At 48.5% G+C, this 16,331-nt stretch overlaps 1 protein-coding gene across 1 annotated transcript in view; it reads left to right on the top strand.

Annotated features, from left to right (window-relative positions):
* The first annotated feature begins 5,998 nt into the window (after nucleotides 1-5,998).
* LRRN4 (leucine rich repeat neuronal 4) overlaps nucleotides 5,999-16,331 on the top strand; it is a 167,766-nt gene continuing 157,433 nt past the window's right edge. Inside the window, exon 1 of the mRNA XM_069608275.1 lies at nucleotides 5,999-6,469. The gene's annotated coding sequence lies outside the window, so the exon portion shown is untranslated. The remainder of the gene's footprint in view (nucleotides 6,470-16,331) is intronic.

Raw genomic sequence — 16,331 nt, 5'->3', positions numbered from 1 at the left:
GAGGATACACAGGAGGAGGAGAAGGAGGGTGAGACAGGCCCAGCATGCCCTACCGGTGCAGCCACCATTACCACGCCGGCAGCCCCCAATCCCCCGCATCAGAGCCACCCCCTTCAACCTCACACCAGAGCAGATCCACACCCTGTACCGGCTTGACTGGGACACCATTACCAGCATAGTGGACATGATACATGATGATACAGTGAGCCGCATAGAAATCCGCACTGCCATCCCCCCTCTACTGAAGGTAGTGGCTGTGCTCCACTTCCTCGCCACAGGCAGCTACCAGCATACAGTGGGGCACATGCATGGCATTTCACAGCCCATATTTTCACGGATACTCAAACAAGTGCTGGATGCCCTCCTCACCCACACAAGGGAATACATATCCCTACCCCGTACTCCCCAAGAGATATATGACACCAAAGCTGCCTTCCATGCACTGGCAGGCATGCCAAATTGCATAGGTGCCATCGACTGCACCCACGTGGAATTAGTGGTCCCGCATGCCATGGAGGTGCCGTATCGCAACCGCCAGCAATACCACTCCATCAACGTCCAGATGGTGTGTAATGCCAGTAAAGCCATCACACATTGCAATGCCCGATACCCCGGATCAACTCATGACTCCTTGGTCTTGCGAAACTCAACACTACCACGCTACATGGAGCGATATGCCGGACGACGTGCCTGGCTGCTTGGCGAGTAACCTGAATGGGCCATGCCAGTGCTTTGGGGCTGTGAGTAGGTCGCCTGCATACCCCACCTGGGTGGGATGCATACCCCACCTGGGTGGGAAAGGGGGGGGGGTGCACACTCATCCCAGTAATCATCTGCGGCCATGTAAGACTAGTACAATTCTCCACCATGAATGCACACACAATTACCTCCTTTCCACTTCCATGCAGGTGATGCTGGCTACCCTCTAAAGCCGTGGCTCATGACCCCGGTCCGCAACCCACAGAACAGGCACGAGGAGGACTACAATAGATCCCATACCCGTACACGGGTGGTGATAGAGCAGACCTTCGGCCTGTTGAAGGCACGATTTCGTTGCCTCAGCCGGTCTGGTGGGGCACTCATCTACAGCCACGAGAAGGTGTCCAAGATCACCATGGCATGTGCAATGCTACACAACATGTGCATCCGTCGGAGCGTGCCACTGCCCCCTGACGTGGAACTGCTACCACCAGATGATGATGAGGGGGAGGAGGAAGGAATGGCAGGACAGCAGCACGGTGCCGATGCACAGAAGGGACGTTCAGTGCGTCAATCATTGATTGGACAATATTTCTGACTCACAAGTCAGCTGAGGGTGTGAGGACATTGGGCACTGGGTGTGGGGATACATGTACACCATGCAATATGCGACATCAAAAGACACAAGCAAAATGAGCAATGTCCACTCTGTTTTTTGGGAATGAACAACCAGTGTATTCAACATTTATGTAGGAACGTGTACAACAAAACCACCACCCTCACCCCCTCCCCCTCCCCCCAACTCCCACACACACCCTCGCCCCCCTCCCCCTCAACTCCCACACACACGCTCAACCCCCTCCCCCTCCCCCCACAACACCCCCACAATAGTCCCATCAGTGCAACATAGGCCACTTGTGTGTGGCAGTATGGTCATTGTGTGCTTCCAGAGCCAGGGGTATCCATGTTCTGCCGGCGGAGTGTGTGCATTGACCGACGGACAGGGCTGGTCTGCGTGGAGGAGCACTGTGAGGGTGGGCACTCCCACTGGGGCTGTGGTCTGGGGGGTGCTGCCTCCAGGGCATCAGCGATCCGGCCCAGCACCTCAAAGAGCCGGTTTGTGTTGGCAGTGATGACTTCGCCCAGGGCCTGCAGGTCATTGTGCCACTCCAACCTGGATTCACGGTTGTCCCGGATGAAGTCCTCAATCAGGCCCGTGAGGCGCTGGGAGTGCAATCCATCCATGGCCGGTGTGGCAGATGTGCTAGGCAGCCGTGGTGTTGAGCCTGCAGCCCTTTCGGGGCTTTCTGCCGGGGAGGTGGATCCAGGACTGGCAGGTGGTGCTCCTTGGCCTGTGAGGCCTGGGGTGTCACTCTCCCCGGAGTCGCTGTGTGCAACTTGACTGTAGGATGGGGTGTCTGGGCTGTGCAACATGTCATGGGGCTCCTCCACGTCGGATACGGGAACTGATGTCGGGCTATCTGGCTCCTCGGGGAGGCACATGGCAGCATTCTCCCCTGCCACACTGGACTCCTCTGAGTGCACTGTGGGGCATGTCTCCGTCGGCAGTGCAGGCATGGGTAGGGGTGTGGGTTGTGCAGCCTCCATGGGGGTTGCTGGTGCAGGTGGTGTTGCCTGTGCCTTCTTCCTTCCTGCAGGTTTACGCTGTCCCCTGGCTGTGCCCCTGGAGGTACAGGGCTGTGTGGCTTCCTGGCCCTCACTTTCATGGCCGCTGCCTGTGGGGGGGAAGAGAGAGATGGCATGAGCTATGATTTGGGGGTCAGCATTTCTTCAAGCCTATGGTATGACAATGGGATTGCAAAGTTTTGTTGACATTTGGGTTGGGAGTGGTACAGTGATCTGGGCTTGGACGGTAAATGCATGCAGGTGTCTGGGTCACTCATGTTGGTGGAGTACTGTGCTGACTCACATTGACTGCCTCTTTGTGTGCTCTGGCCAATATGGGTTGGAGCCTTGCACCTGGCATCAGCCTGGGTCTTACTTGTGACGGCATGATTTGATGGGGGGGGTTCCCATACGTGATGTGACTGCTTGCCCAGCCCTTGGCGGTGCCTTACATTGGGAATGCATTTACTATCTTCACTCATGACACTCACCTCCATCTGCGGAAGACGGGGCACCGCACTCCATCTCGCCGACCCCCTCTATGGCTTCAGTGCCCATCATGTCCGCGCACGTTTGCTCCCAGGGCATCATCTTGATTGGAGAAGCTGGGCCTCCTCCTGTCTCCAGGGCCTGTGTTCGGTTGGCCGATAGGATGGCCCGCACCCTGAGACGGAGGTCATCCCACCGTTTCCTGCAGTCCCTCGTCGTACGGGGGGTGTTCCCTACGGCGCTCACCCTCTGTGCCACCAAGTCCCAGATCTCCTTCTTCCTGGCAATGGTCGGCCTACGCATGTCGCTGCTGAATACTGTCTCAGCATTTGCGTGCAGGGTGTCCACCAGGACCTGGAGCTCGTCCTGCGTGAAACGCTCCTTCCTGATGCGGGCGGCACCTTTCTTCAGTGCTTTTGGCATGATACTGGTCACTGATGGCTTTTTTTGAGGGTCGGAATATACCTCTGGGTACTGTATTAAGAGGATGGCAGTGGATTGTGTTTTTAAAGATGGCCGCCGCGCTCCTTCCCGTTCCTGTGCGATGACGTAATTTCCGTATCCGTTAATTAGCGGTGACCGTAATTTACGGATACCGTAAATTACAGTCACCGCTAATAACAGACAGCGGAGCTTCGGTGGCGGTGTTGTAATGACCGTCTCGCTTCATGCCGCTAAGGGGTTTTACGGGCCCTTTAGCGGTATGCCGCTAGGGGATTTACCGGCATGGCGGAAAGCTCGTGCCCGCGAAGTCGGAATGGCCTGTAAATTGCGGCGTCGTACCAGACCGGACTCGGTCTTTCCGCCATGCCGGTAAAAACCCATACTTACCGCAAACCTCGGAATGAGGCCCAAACTCTTCTTATATGTTCACACGTTCTCCTTCTTTTCAGTAATGCACCTCTAATGGCAACAGTGTTATTAATGACAGCAACATATACTGCAAATAGTGTCGGCTTGACCTTTTTCTTTCAAAGCCTTTTAAGGCCCTTATTTTGCTGAGCCCAGAAATGGTCCAGAGGAGGTGAAAAATGCAGAGGACTACCACTATTACTAGTGTGGTGGTGATATTACCCTAAATGATGTTGTGAATGTGTGATGACCTTGTGGTGTGTTTAAGAGTTCATTGAATTTGTGAGGTCTACTAACTAGATAATCATATTGGACCCCCCTCCCCTGCTGATAGCTGGAGGGTGTTCTGGTAAAGCCAAAGCCTGGTGATGGAGGGGTCAGAGCCAGGAACAGGAGTGCTGTGGGACAGAAAAGGAGAGTTTGTCTCAAAGGATTCTCTGCGTTTTATCTAAACCTTGAAATTAGTAAAACATATAGGCTGGTTTAAAGAGATCTCAAGCTGTCCCACGTCAGGTGTGAAATGACCATGCCTGGATTTTAGGCTCACATCATATTGCATTCTGGTATGTGTGGTGAACGCAAAACGAAATACTCTAAAACTCCAGGATTTACAGAGCATTCATTTTGATATGTGTTCCTTCATATATCCAGCGTTTTGAGACTATAATAACGGTAAAAAGCGCTATATAAATGACAATTACAACAATACATCTGTGAATATTAGTTGAGAACAGTGGTTTGTGGTGGCTAGACGGTATTATTCGCTTCGGTGGGCCCTTAGTGTTTACATGTGGAGCCCTTATTTTGCATGTAGATTATTGGTGTGCGGCACAAGAGAAAACATTTGCTTCTGCCAATTAAATGGGTTTATTCCATGAGTCTGGGTACACACACATTCAGATCCCCAGAAATCTCTGTGCGACCCCTATTTATTTATTTATTTATTTGTGCATACAACAAGTAAATTGTGTTTTAAAGCGCCCACAGGGCAACAGGGAGGGAACATGGGATTGAAAAAGAATATGTACACTGGAGGATTAAGACTAACCTACTAGGCCTTGTGAGTATTCAGAGTGTGCAAGTGAAGAGAGAGAAGAGGGGAAAAAGGAGTGGGCGTAAGGGCTGTTGTATCCGTGCTCGAGGGTGAGCAGTAGGTGTAAGTGTCCAGTATAGTAAGTGCTAGAGAGCATTAAGCTGCAATAAGTAGGTAAGTGCAGGCCTGGAGTGGCGTAGGCCAGTGGGTGCTGAGGCAAGTTCTGTGTGCAGGCAGAGGCTGAGGCAATTGGGTGTGGGAGGCCAGGGCCCCAAAGGGCACTGGTCACCAATCACACTGATTGTGAGATTAGCAGAGGAGGGACCAAGGGAAGGAGGAGGTGAAAATAAAAGTCTTGAGAAGCTTCTGGCTGTTTAGCAAAACGCTTTACACACACAGAGAATTGGTGCCCGAGGTACGCAGAGGTCTAGAGAACAAGTTGCAGATAGCGTGGTCCCCGGCTCCAGACAGTTTTGTGGATGATGCAGAGGGATTTGAATTTAATCCCTGCAGCAACTGGGAGCCAGTGAAGAGTTTTAAGGGCAGGAAAGATGCAGTCTCTAAGCTTGAGGCCAAAGATAAGTCTTGCTACCCTATTCTGGATTAGTTGGGGGGGGTCGTAGAGAGGAAGAGGGTAGATTCAAGAGAAGGCTGTTGCAATAGTAAAGCCTTGAGCGAACCAATGCTCGACTAACATAAAGCTTCTGGGGGAAAGTGAGAAAAGGGAGAATTCCTTTGAGAAGGAAGAGTTGAAAGTGGGACTTCTTGGCAATGTCCTGAATGTGAGGGAGGAAGGAGAGAGAGGAGTCGAGGATGACTCCAAGGTTTCTGGCTTCAGATGAAGGAGAAGGGGGAGAGCCCGTAGAGGATGGCTAGCGTGAGGGGAAGAAAGAGGGAGCATGGATCAATGCGTATGTTGTAAATATGGCAGGGTTGTTGCTGTATTTCATACTTATCCTATTGACAAAATGAGTAGCACTTAGTTTGGGTGAAAGAAGCTTCTGCTTTTTATAGTGCGGTGCTGTAAAGCTGCTGGCACTCAGGGTGATGCGGTGGCGTGTACACCTTGGACCAGATACGGGTGCTGTCAGAGCGGGGCATGAGAGACTTAGAAGAAGGCTGATATGGTAAGAGGTAAGATAATTGGTTCCGTTGCCTCTCATTAGGAAACGCAGACTTCCCCGAAAAACAGGACTTCTCCCGCTGCCCTCCCACGCCCCACTCCTTCCACTCTGGACATTCCACAGGGACATATGTGATAGATAATACGAACGGACTGTCTGTGATTTAAAGGGAGCGTCTAGTCAACGAAACGGGTTTCTAGCCCCGTCACTCCCCACCCAAACGTGTGTGGGGGTGAAAGCACTCGCTCCACACTCCTGAAGGTTACTCTTGGAAACTGCGCAGCGCATTCCATTGTGGTGATAAGCGCCACCCCTGCTCGTGCATCAGTGCGTTCGCAGATGCGAGTGGGTACTTCATCAACGTGCTGTGGCACCCTGCGGGAAGCCTGCTCCAGCCCACCTTCCCACACGCTCAACCTGTCCCTCGGCGAACTTTCCAGCTGAATGGGTTGTTTTTGTCAACAAGGAAACGTACGTGTGTGAAGTCGGTGCACACACTCCTGCCGCCACTGATTCTGTTCAACGCCGGACCCTTTTTCGGCAGAAACAGCTTCGACCAGCAACTGCGAGGTTACGCGGCTGCACTGCGCGCACTAGCTCCGGCGGCTGAGAAGAAGGGGCGCCCAGGCGGTAGAGGCACCCCCTGGTGAGTATGGGGGCGGAGTGAGTCCGTGCTCTTGTCGTTTATGATAAAAAAATACATGTCATTCTTTTTAGCGAGAACGTCCTTCCCCGGGCCTTCACCTGCTCTGCTTGCACACGTTACTTGCGGTGGGTGTGAATGTGTACAGGTATCATTGCTGTGTCTGTACTCCTCCCGGCCCAGCATCAGCAGTGATCTGCATTTCTAGCCGTGCCGTGCACGCTACCTGAGCGGAACTGGGGAGCGCGTAGAGTGTGCACCTTACCAGCAGGCTGGACTATATATATATATCCACGCCTGCGCTCGTGTTCTCAACTTCTGCCTAAAGAGGTAGGCAGTGTAAAGCAAATGCCGTTACCTACGTGATGGCCATAGCGCCGAGTTATCGCGCCCACTTTGTCCAGACACCCTTTTAGTTCATCAGCGTTAGTCTGCGATGCTGCTGACAATTAAGAGAAACATATCCAAGCGGGTGTATGCACTTATAGCCATGTGTGGGGATTTATATTAAAGGTGCGTCATGACTTCGCCATGGTTTCATTAGAGCACATCTGCTTGGGTGACCGTTATTTGCGCAGTTAGGGGCGGCGCGTATTCGCGATTTACGGTCCAAACGTTCAGACCGGGAGACGGCAGAATAGGTCATATAAATCAGGGGTCAAGTCCTAAAAAAGGGTGAGGGGGACACCTTAACATACAATTTGAACGTGGCACCACCAGAAATTAGCATATCAAGGTGCACTATGAAAAAAAGTGGGGGACTCCTAAAAAAAGTGTGGGGGACTCCGTCCACCTGCCTATACCCTGCCTATACCCTCAACTTGAGCCCTGACTTAAATATTTCCCGCGTTTGATTATGATACGTGTCTAAGCGCCAGCCTTGAAGGTGCTGCTCTCCGGCCAGTCGGAGGTAGGATAACGGAGGGAAGGGTGGGGGCCAGGGGGTGTTGGGTTGTTTTGAATAGCGGGTTTGAGGGCAGAAACTAACCAACTCTGCGTATCACCCATGGCAGCGCGTTTACATCGGCTCATTAGGGGTGTGCATGTGGGCAGGTAGGGGTACCATGACATGGCGCTTGTCCATGTTCTTACATGTTGTGACGTGATCTGACACTTGTGGACAGGGGCACAGTCTGTGTGATTTGGTGGGTGGGGACGGAGGGGGGGTCATGAAGCCATGTCTTCTGTGCATTGTTCGAAGTACAGAAAGCGCATGTTGTGCGTGCCACATGCCCCCTCCCCACCCCCATGGGGCATGCCCAATAAAAATGAGGCGCTGCCCCATGGCTCACCGACCTAGCCTACATTTATGTGCACTGGTTGGGTGGTGAAAACCACCACACAGCACCTTACATTGGGCTAGTGGCGGCGAACAGTCCAGAACCTGGGCCTGTGCAGCATATTGATGGACATACCCAGTGGTTCCACGTGCACACCACACACCAACCCTTCAGAGTGGATTGGCGTGAGGTGTCCAGCAAATTATCGTGTATGTACACTTTCCGAGGCATGGCCCAAGTGTATGTCTCAATCGTCTGCTGAAGAGCCGGAATGCTCACTCTGTAAACAGCCCAGCATTGCTACTTCCGGCTGTGTATTTCAGGAAGATGGCCGGGCAGCAGTACTGGGTTCTAGTGTCCTTCCAAGGAAAAGGATGGCAGCTGCGTAAGGGGACAAAACTGCCCTCTCATGGGGGATTGGAAATTGCCCTTACTCGAAAGAAGAGTAGTCCTGTCCACTCGGGCCATTAGGCGATTTCCCAGGTATTATTCATGAGTGAAAAAGTATTTGTATTTATTTGGTAGTTGGGAATCATTTTCGACCGGAAATGCAGTAGATAAAATACAGTGGAGATAGACGAAGCAGTCCTTGGCCAGGGTGCCTTTACAAGCTATAGTTGAATGCTTGGGAGCGAGCACGTCAGTGAGGGGACAATGCATAGCAACACAGGAGAGGCAATTACTAGCGAATAAACATAAATATTAGAGACATATTGGCCTTGGGGCAATTTTAAGATGGGTGAAATCCATGCATATGCACCATTTCTGATATACAGAGGATGAAGGATATCAGTATGAGTTGAGGATGAACGTTCATTGGTTAGCACGCGGACGTTGAGCCTGGTGAAGCACAGTTCCACTGATTGTATGGCTTTGATGCCCGGAAGGATTTCATTCAAGTGTAAGGGGGTGAGAAAGTGCGAAAGCAGGAGGAGTCAGGCGGCAGAGGATAGATAGGTTCTTGAGAGTTGAGGATTGCAGAGTTTGAGACGGAAGATTAAAGACAGATGCAGTTGGCAAAGCAGTTGGGGCAAGGCTGTGGATTTATTTCAAAGATGAGTAAGAACTTGAAGAGGGAGTCATTTCACCTAGCCATCCAGCATGGCAGCAGTAAGAGGAGGTGGGATAGGACCTAAGTAGGTTGTAGTGGCTGTGTGCGTACAATAACTTTGTTGAGGAAAGTGAAAGAGTAGCAGAAACGGTGTGGGAGTAACCCACAACAGTAGCCAAGTTTGCCGAGCATCAGGGTAGAGACTAGAGTTTTTGTCATGGAGAATAAGGTGCATAAGAATACGCCTGATGTTTACAGGGTGGATCCGGCCACTAGTGACAGTGACCATGATGAAATGTTTGTGATAAGGATTGTTGCCGAAAAGGACCCAGAAGTTACGAGCCATGGATGATGAATTGAGGATGTTAGAAGCCAAAGGATTGGAGAGTGGGGTTGGCATTGGACACCCCAAGATGTCTTCCCCATGATGTGAAAGATGACTTCCGTCTTGGAGAACTTTATCACCAGGCAGTGTATAGCCATCCAGTGACGGGTGGTGGAGAGGCAGCTGGTGATGTGTTCCAAGATGGCAGGGGTGAACGAGGGAATGAAGAAGAGGGCAGAAGTGGCATTGGCAAAGATGTGCTAGTGAAAGCCCAATGATTACGTGCGTTTGCCCAGAGAGGAGCAGAGCATGAAGAGGAATGGGCCCAGAAATGAGCATTGGGAGACGCCAACTGGCAGAAGTGTGGATGAGGAAGTGTCCGAGTTCCAGGAGATGGCGCTGCCGGGGAGACTGGAGGCCACCGAGTTAAGTATGGTATCCAGGAGTGCAAGGGAGGAAAGAGTTTGGGGGACGATCCACAGTGTCAAAAACAGCAGGAATATCAAGTAGAAAGAGGTTAGAGGAGATGTGAAAGTGATGATCAGTCAGAAAGTTGGAGACATGGGCGAGAGCAGTTTCATTGGTGGGTTTACTCTGAAATCCAGTTTGAAGAAGGGTGCGTAGTGCGTGTACATTAAGGTAGTTGACAATACAGTTCAAAACAACTTTCTCTCATGGTTTTGTGAGTGGTTTGGCAGGTGAGAGACAAGGCAGGGAAATTGGGATTGTTGAGGTCAGCAATGCTTATTTTAAGATTGGTACGACTGGCTATTTTATATCGGGCTGGGAAGATACCTGTTGGAAAAAGAGAGATTAAAGAGGAAGGAGAGGCACAAAGAGGTGACAGATACAAGCTGTTTGATCGTTTGGGGGTCCTGAGGGGTCAATGAGAGCATAACATGAGTTGTCTACGTGGTGGATGGGTATGATCAGAGAGGAGGGGAATGAAGTGTGACAGAGAAAAGAAAGGCTGGAGGGAGGTGGTAGGAGCATGGTGGGGTGGGAGTGATAGAAGGTTGGATATGGTGTCACACATTTAAGTTTTTGGGAGGAGAAGTAGGAGGCAAAGTCATCAGCATAGACTAAGTAAAAACTGAAGCAATTTGTAGAATGGAAAGAATGGCCTGAAATATCATAGACCTCCTGTGAGGTATGAGCAGAGAACGGATGTACGATCTATGAACTAGGATGACCTGGCCAAGTCCAGAGTGGTGTTAAGGGCAAAGGGAGTTGGGCAGCAATCTTTGTACCAGTGGTGTAAGTGGAGACACACGGGAGCCCTTATCTGCGGTATGGCTGGGGAGTCCAACAGCAAGGTTGGAATGGGGTGAATGAGCAGACTTGATAGTGGTAGTCAAATGGATAGCCAGTGCAGTATTGAAGTCATTGAAGGTGAGTTTGAGAATGGGAAAGTGTGGGACAGAAAGCTTAGAGGGGGGTCCTTGGTATAAATGCAGGGTCATGGAGTCTTCTTACATTATCTTTTAGTGATATATGAATGAGTGATAGTTGAGGGACAATGGAGATGGTGAAGTGAGTGAGTGAGTGGTTTGAGGCTGAGGCATCAACAGATATGATAGGAAGATGAGATCTAGGGAGTTGCCATGCGTAAGAGTAGGAGGGAGTGGAGTACAACTGTAGGGGGTGGACTTTGTGGGCATAGTGGAGAAATTAAGGTCACTGATTATGATGGTAGGTAGGTATATCAGCCGGGAGTGTGAATAAAGGACTACTGCTCAGCAGGAGTACAGGAATGGGTAGTGGCAAAAGTGCCTACTCAGCCACACACTACCTATAAACTAGTAGAGCTCCTAATCATAAAGGTGAAACAGGCACAGCCCAAAAGTATACTGTCTTCACCTCTTTTGGTAATGTAGGCAGAGGGTAGGCTATACTCTTCAAGAGAGCCATGAGCTGGTGCAGATGCAACACAAACAACAATAGTACTGTGGTACTAAATAAAAAATGTCCAACCAAGGTTCTATATAAATAGGAACTTTAATACAAAAAACTGGCAATGCACACAACTAAATAAAAACACAGAAGACCCACCACTGTAAAGGAAACATAAATTGGGGAGTTCAACAGGGGTGTCTAGGGGCACCGATGTTTTTCAATCTTTACAAAGCAGATATGGGCGAATATTTAGCTCCATTTGGGTTGGCAAGCCCAGCGTTGAATGGGGTTAAACTCCATTGGCTTGCCTATGCAGATGACATTGTAGTCTTGGATAAAACAGCTATTGGACTGCAACATCTCCTGAATGGCCTACACTGCTATGCAACTGAAAATGGCCTTGCCATAAATCCAACTGAATAAAACATTCTGGTTTTCAGACAGAAAAACAAAAATGTTGCATACCAACAATGGTCAATGGGAGGTGAGAAAATAACAAATGTGGAAGAGCTGGTTTATCTTGGATACAAAATCTACGCCCTCCTGGCAGTGTGTAAAGTAGAGCAAGAAATTGTAATGAAAATAAACTCCTTATCCGCCCAGATGAATATAATCCTGATGAGATACGGTAGATTTTCTATAATTCTAGTACTAAAATTTTATCAAGCAAAAGTGATCCCAGTTTTGCTGTACGGTTTGGAAGCCAAACCTCAACTATGCAACACCACATGGCAAACATGGGAGGGTCTCTTGTGGAAACATACCCTAGGGTTACCAATGTGTCTTTCGATGGTTATTATCAGGTACGAATTGGGTTTAAGATCCCTGGAAGTCCAGGCAGGTTGGAAACTAATATCATTGTTCCAACGGATAAGTATAGCACAGGTTGACTCTCTATATGCTGACATAAAAGCACACTTGGAGAATATCAAATCGAAAATGCTTTCAAACATAAGTGCCCAGGTGGAAAAACTACTACTTGATGCTGATATAGAAAGAAAAACTTTAACAGAGAACCCAGTGAAGGTGAAAAAGAAATGGGATGAAAGGGATTGGATCCGTACAATTGTGGGTGTTCGCTCGGGGGCTAATCCCAATCCATTGCAGGCAGTTGACATTTTTAAGATTAAGGCTAAATGTCATCCATACAGGCGAAGAACTGGCAAAAGAGGGCTGGGGGAACCTGCCTTAAAATTATGGCAAATCTGTAAAAACCCAGAATCCCAGTCTACTAAACACCTGTTAACGTCCTGTGATGGCACAAGGAATGCCAGACTGCTTTTCTTTAATAGGGTTGTCTCTGAGTCAACATACATTATGCAAGAAACTTTCTGGGAAAGATTGACTGAAGGTTACTTGCAGCGTAAAACTATAGCTGTGACCCAAATGTTAGAAAGATGTAAGATTGTGTTGTAACTGTTGAGTCGAGGAGCCACAGCCAATACCGGAATAATTGAGTCCTGGCCTTTCCCTCCCATCCTCTGATCAGGACTGTATGCTGGAGGGAAGAAGGAATGAATTAGGATAAGGCAGATCTTTGTACCAGATAATTGAGGATAATTAGGAAGTTTTGCTGGGCAGGCTATTTAAATGTTTTAGCAATGGGATTGGTGAATTGTGATTCATATTTTATTTCTTAACGGCCATTAATGTTAGCTATGTCTTCCGTTAAGTTTATTGACTTAATGTATTGTTTTGTGGTCCCTTATGGTATGATATGTTATGTTTAAGTGGAATGTTTGTAATATTGTAAAAGGTTAAGTTAACCAAATACAATAATTAAAAAAAAAGAAAAGAAAAAGTAAAGGAACCATAGAGAATGCAGAATGTGAGGGCAAAGAGAGCTTGGGGGCTTCCCCAAGTTATAAAGGCAAATGCTACAGCGGATTGGTCCAAATAAAAACCTTTTGTAAGGGAGTCTAAGCGAGGCTGCTGTAAGAAGTGTCCGTTATCTTCTGATGTCATACCCAGACTGCTTTGTCTAAAAGGAGTAGGGAGGAGGGAGGACGTTTAAGGAGCACTAGCTGCGGGAACCATCCACTCGGCTAAATCTCTCACGTGGGCTAATCTAACTCCACCCACCTCCTTTGTCTGTCTATTTCAAAAGTACTCCCGTTCACAGCACCCTGGTGTGAGGAGGCTATTGTCATGATAGGGCTGTCTTTTAATGCACTGGTTCCCAAGGGACCTCGTGGGGAGGGTTATAGACTCTTGGAGGAAATTGTCTACCTTCCTCAGTAGGATAAAAAACAAAGCTTTCTGGGCCAGGTCCCACAATATTGTTGTGGCTACACCTGGCCAAACAGCTGATACACAGCAGCTCTGTCATGAATGAGTCATCTCACCAAGCTGACACTTGCATCCAAATGCAAGTGGCTTTATGATTGCATAATCTAGCTACCATGCCATAACCAGCCATGGCTTATATTTATTGATTAATGTGGCACCAGGCAGATGGGTGCACAATAATAAGAATGTGAACTGTTCCAGCAGTGGCTCATGAATGCACATGTGACCCTTGAGCCTGCTATGCTCTCACTGCAGTCAATAGAACCAATGACCCTTGCAAAATATTTTTATATTTAGTATTCAATTTTTTGACAATACAGTAGTAAATGTACAATAAATTAAGACAACTATGCAGAGTCTTCTATTAGACACCAATTTTGGAAAAACATACTAATAAAGAAATGAAAAAGTAATGAACACGTATACCTCAATATGAACACTTCAAATGACACTTTACTTTCCAACACCAACAACTTGTATATGTCACCCTCTCTTCAATCACACATTCAGCTCCAGAAATTGCTAAACAATAATGAATTAAAAAAAACATTAAATTAACAAACAATTCACACATTGATGAATCCTGACTGGCATTTGCTTTCTTTACCAGTAGCTAAGTGCTTGAAAAAGTACTACCTCCGATGCACAATGCATCAATGGGGAACCCAAGTCCAACCAGTAAGATACCAATCAGAAAAAAAGCTAAAAGCTTTGCCAACTCGAGTTTTGGATAGGTCAATTTAACTTAATTGAAAACCTCCACCTTCATCAGGGACACCATACACAATTCCACATAAGAATTGGTTCTGTCAAAAAGAAAAAGGTTTTGACTACCTTTATACTTTGTTTCAAGCATATTCTTGATGAAAGGGTTAAGTGCTTCTTTGGTTTCCCAGGAGTGATCTTCATTGTTCTGCGGGGCCAACTCATCTCAGTCCTAGATCTACTTGAGTCTAGTATGCTCTTTTTCATCCCAGTGCTTCTCAAATAGACAAGATCTTGGGTCTTACAACAGCAAGATGACCTAGGTGTGCAGTATGCTAATTATGCTGATGACACCCAGGTTGTCTTGAAGCTCACGGGTATTCACACACAGGACTCAGCAACTATCAATATGGTCTATGACGCCATCCAGGCATGGATGGCAAGCAATGCGTTGGTCTTGAACAAGGACAAGACTGAGCTTCCGGTTGTTGTCACAGGGCCTCGGCTGAAAAAACTACCAGCTGCTTTCCAAAGTTTCAACATAGATGGTGCCGTCATTCCAGTGGCGAAAAGTGTTAAGAACCTAGGGGTTATGCTCGATGCCTTGCTCACCATGAACTCTCACGTCGCTCTTTTCAGGGCATCTTGTGGCTATATTAATAAACTTCTCAGCCACACCCGTCCATTCCTGACTCCCGGGAATATGTACCTTCTTGCATCAGCATTGGTCAACTCATGCCTGGACTACTGTAATAGTTTGTTTCTGGGTACTTCCCAGACAAACCTGCCAGCACTCCAGCTGATTCAGGATAGGGCAGTCCGGGCCGTGAAGTGCTTAGCCAGATGAGTCCACATCACTCATGCTAGGAGGGAGCTTCATTGGCTCCCTGTGAAACACTGTGTTTCTCACAAGGCTTTAACATTGAGTCACAAATGCCTCAATCTCCGGACCCCTCTTACCATATTGAACGCACTAGGGCTCACCAACCCGGCCGCTCGATTCGATCAGCTGATCAGGCTAGCCTCCAGCAACCTAAATTCAAACTGAAAGGGCTTGGCGGTACCTCATTCAATGTCCAGGCTCCCTTGGTGTGGAATGCACTCCCTCTGACCTTAGAAGGACAGTGGGCCTCATTTTAAGTGTGCCGGTCTGCAAACAACGGTTTTCGTCAGTTTACCAGCACCGTTAGTTTCCAGACTGGCACACTGCGGGTTTGCCTGCCGGAGCTGATGTGCTCGACATCTCTGAGCCTGCTGGGCACAGCGGCCATGGTAGGCAAGCCATCACGGAAGCACCGGCACCGTTAACAACGGTGCTGTTGCTTCCATGCTCCCCATAGAGTCCAAAAGGACTCTATGGGAATGGGGACTTAAAATTGACCAGCGCCTGGGTTGTAATCCCCTGGTGTTACCAGGAAGACAGGCTCTGGTAAATCATTATGGGTCTGGCGGCAACCTGCTGGTAGCACTGGCACGGTTACCGCTGGACCCTTAATGAGGCCCAATGTCTCTGGTGGCCTTCAAGAAAAAAGTTAAAACACACCTCCTCAACCTTGCATAAACTGATCTTCCTCTCCCTGCTTTTCTTCCGATTCTGCCTCTGTCTGTGTTTTGTGTGTGCCCTGAGATATGCGGGTGTGTGGCGCTTTATGAAAATGAAAATAAATAAATAAGTACATGTGTCTACAAGGTACTGAACTCTCAGAAGAAAAGAGAGTGAGGATGTGTGGTTGTGTTGTGATGTTCTGGGCCATACACTATATGGTCGTCCACGAGATCCTCCTGCTGTCCACCACCTCCTCAGGGACAGTTGGGTAGCGGCCTCATCACCCTTGTCTCATGGGAAGGGTCTCCCCCTTGATAGAGGTGACATCTAGGGTTTCATCACAGTACTCTTCCTTCTGATCTACAGGCCGCCCACCTATAATCTAATTTCACTGCAAAACTTACTGATGCCAAAGCTAACCTTTCGACATAATTGTTCTGGGAGATTTCAACATCTGGTTCGAAAGAGAAAAGTAAACCACAAACTCCCACAGCTCCCTACTGGAAACACTTAATCTCAAGCAAAAAGTGAACAGACCCACTCACAGAGCTGGACACACACTAGATGCAATTTTCTGCAGGGATGGACTTCCGACTACTGCCTCTCTAGTACCATTCTTATGGAGCGGCCAACATATGATCCCTTCCGCCATAGAAATTCCAAGTCACATGATGCCCACAAACACACACCTGACAGCAACAAACAAAAGAAACTGGAAAAGAATTGACCTTGAAACTTTAACTCAAATATTAGAAATTACCAAACCAGACACC

Source organism: Ambystoma mexicanum, chromosome 4q (genome assembly GCF_040938575.1).
Source record: "Ambystoma mexicanum isolate Mex_15411 chromosome 4q, UKY_AmexF1_1, whole genome shotgun sequence".
Lineage (NCBI taxonomy): Eukaryota > Metazoa > Chordata > Amphibia > Caudata > Ambystomatidae > Ambystoma > Ambystoma mexicanum.
This window is presented reverse-complemented; position numbering and strand designations above follow the sequence as displayed.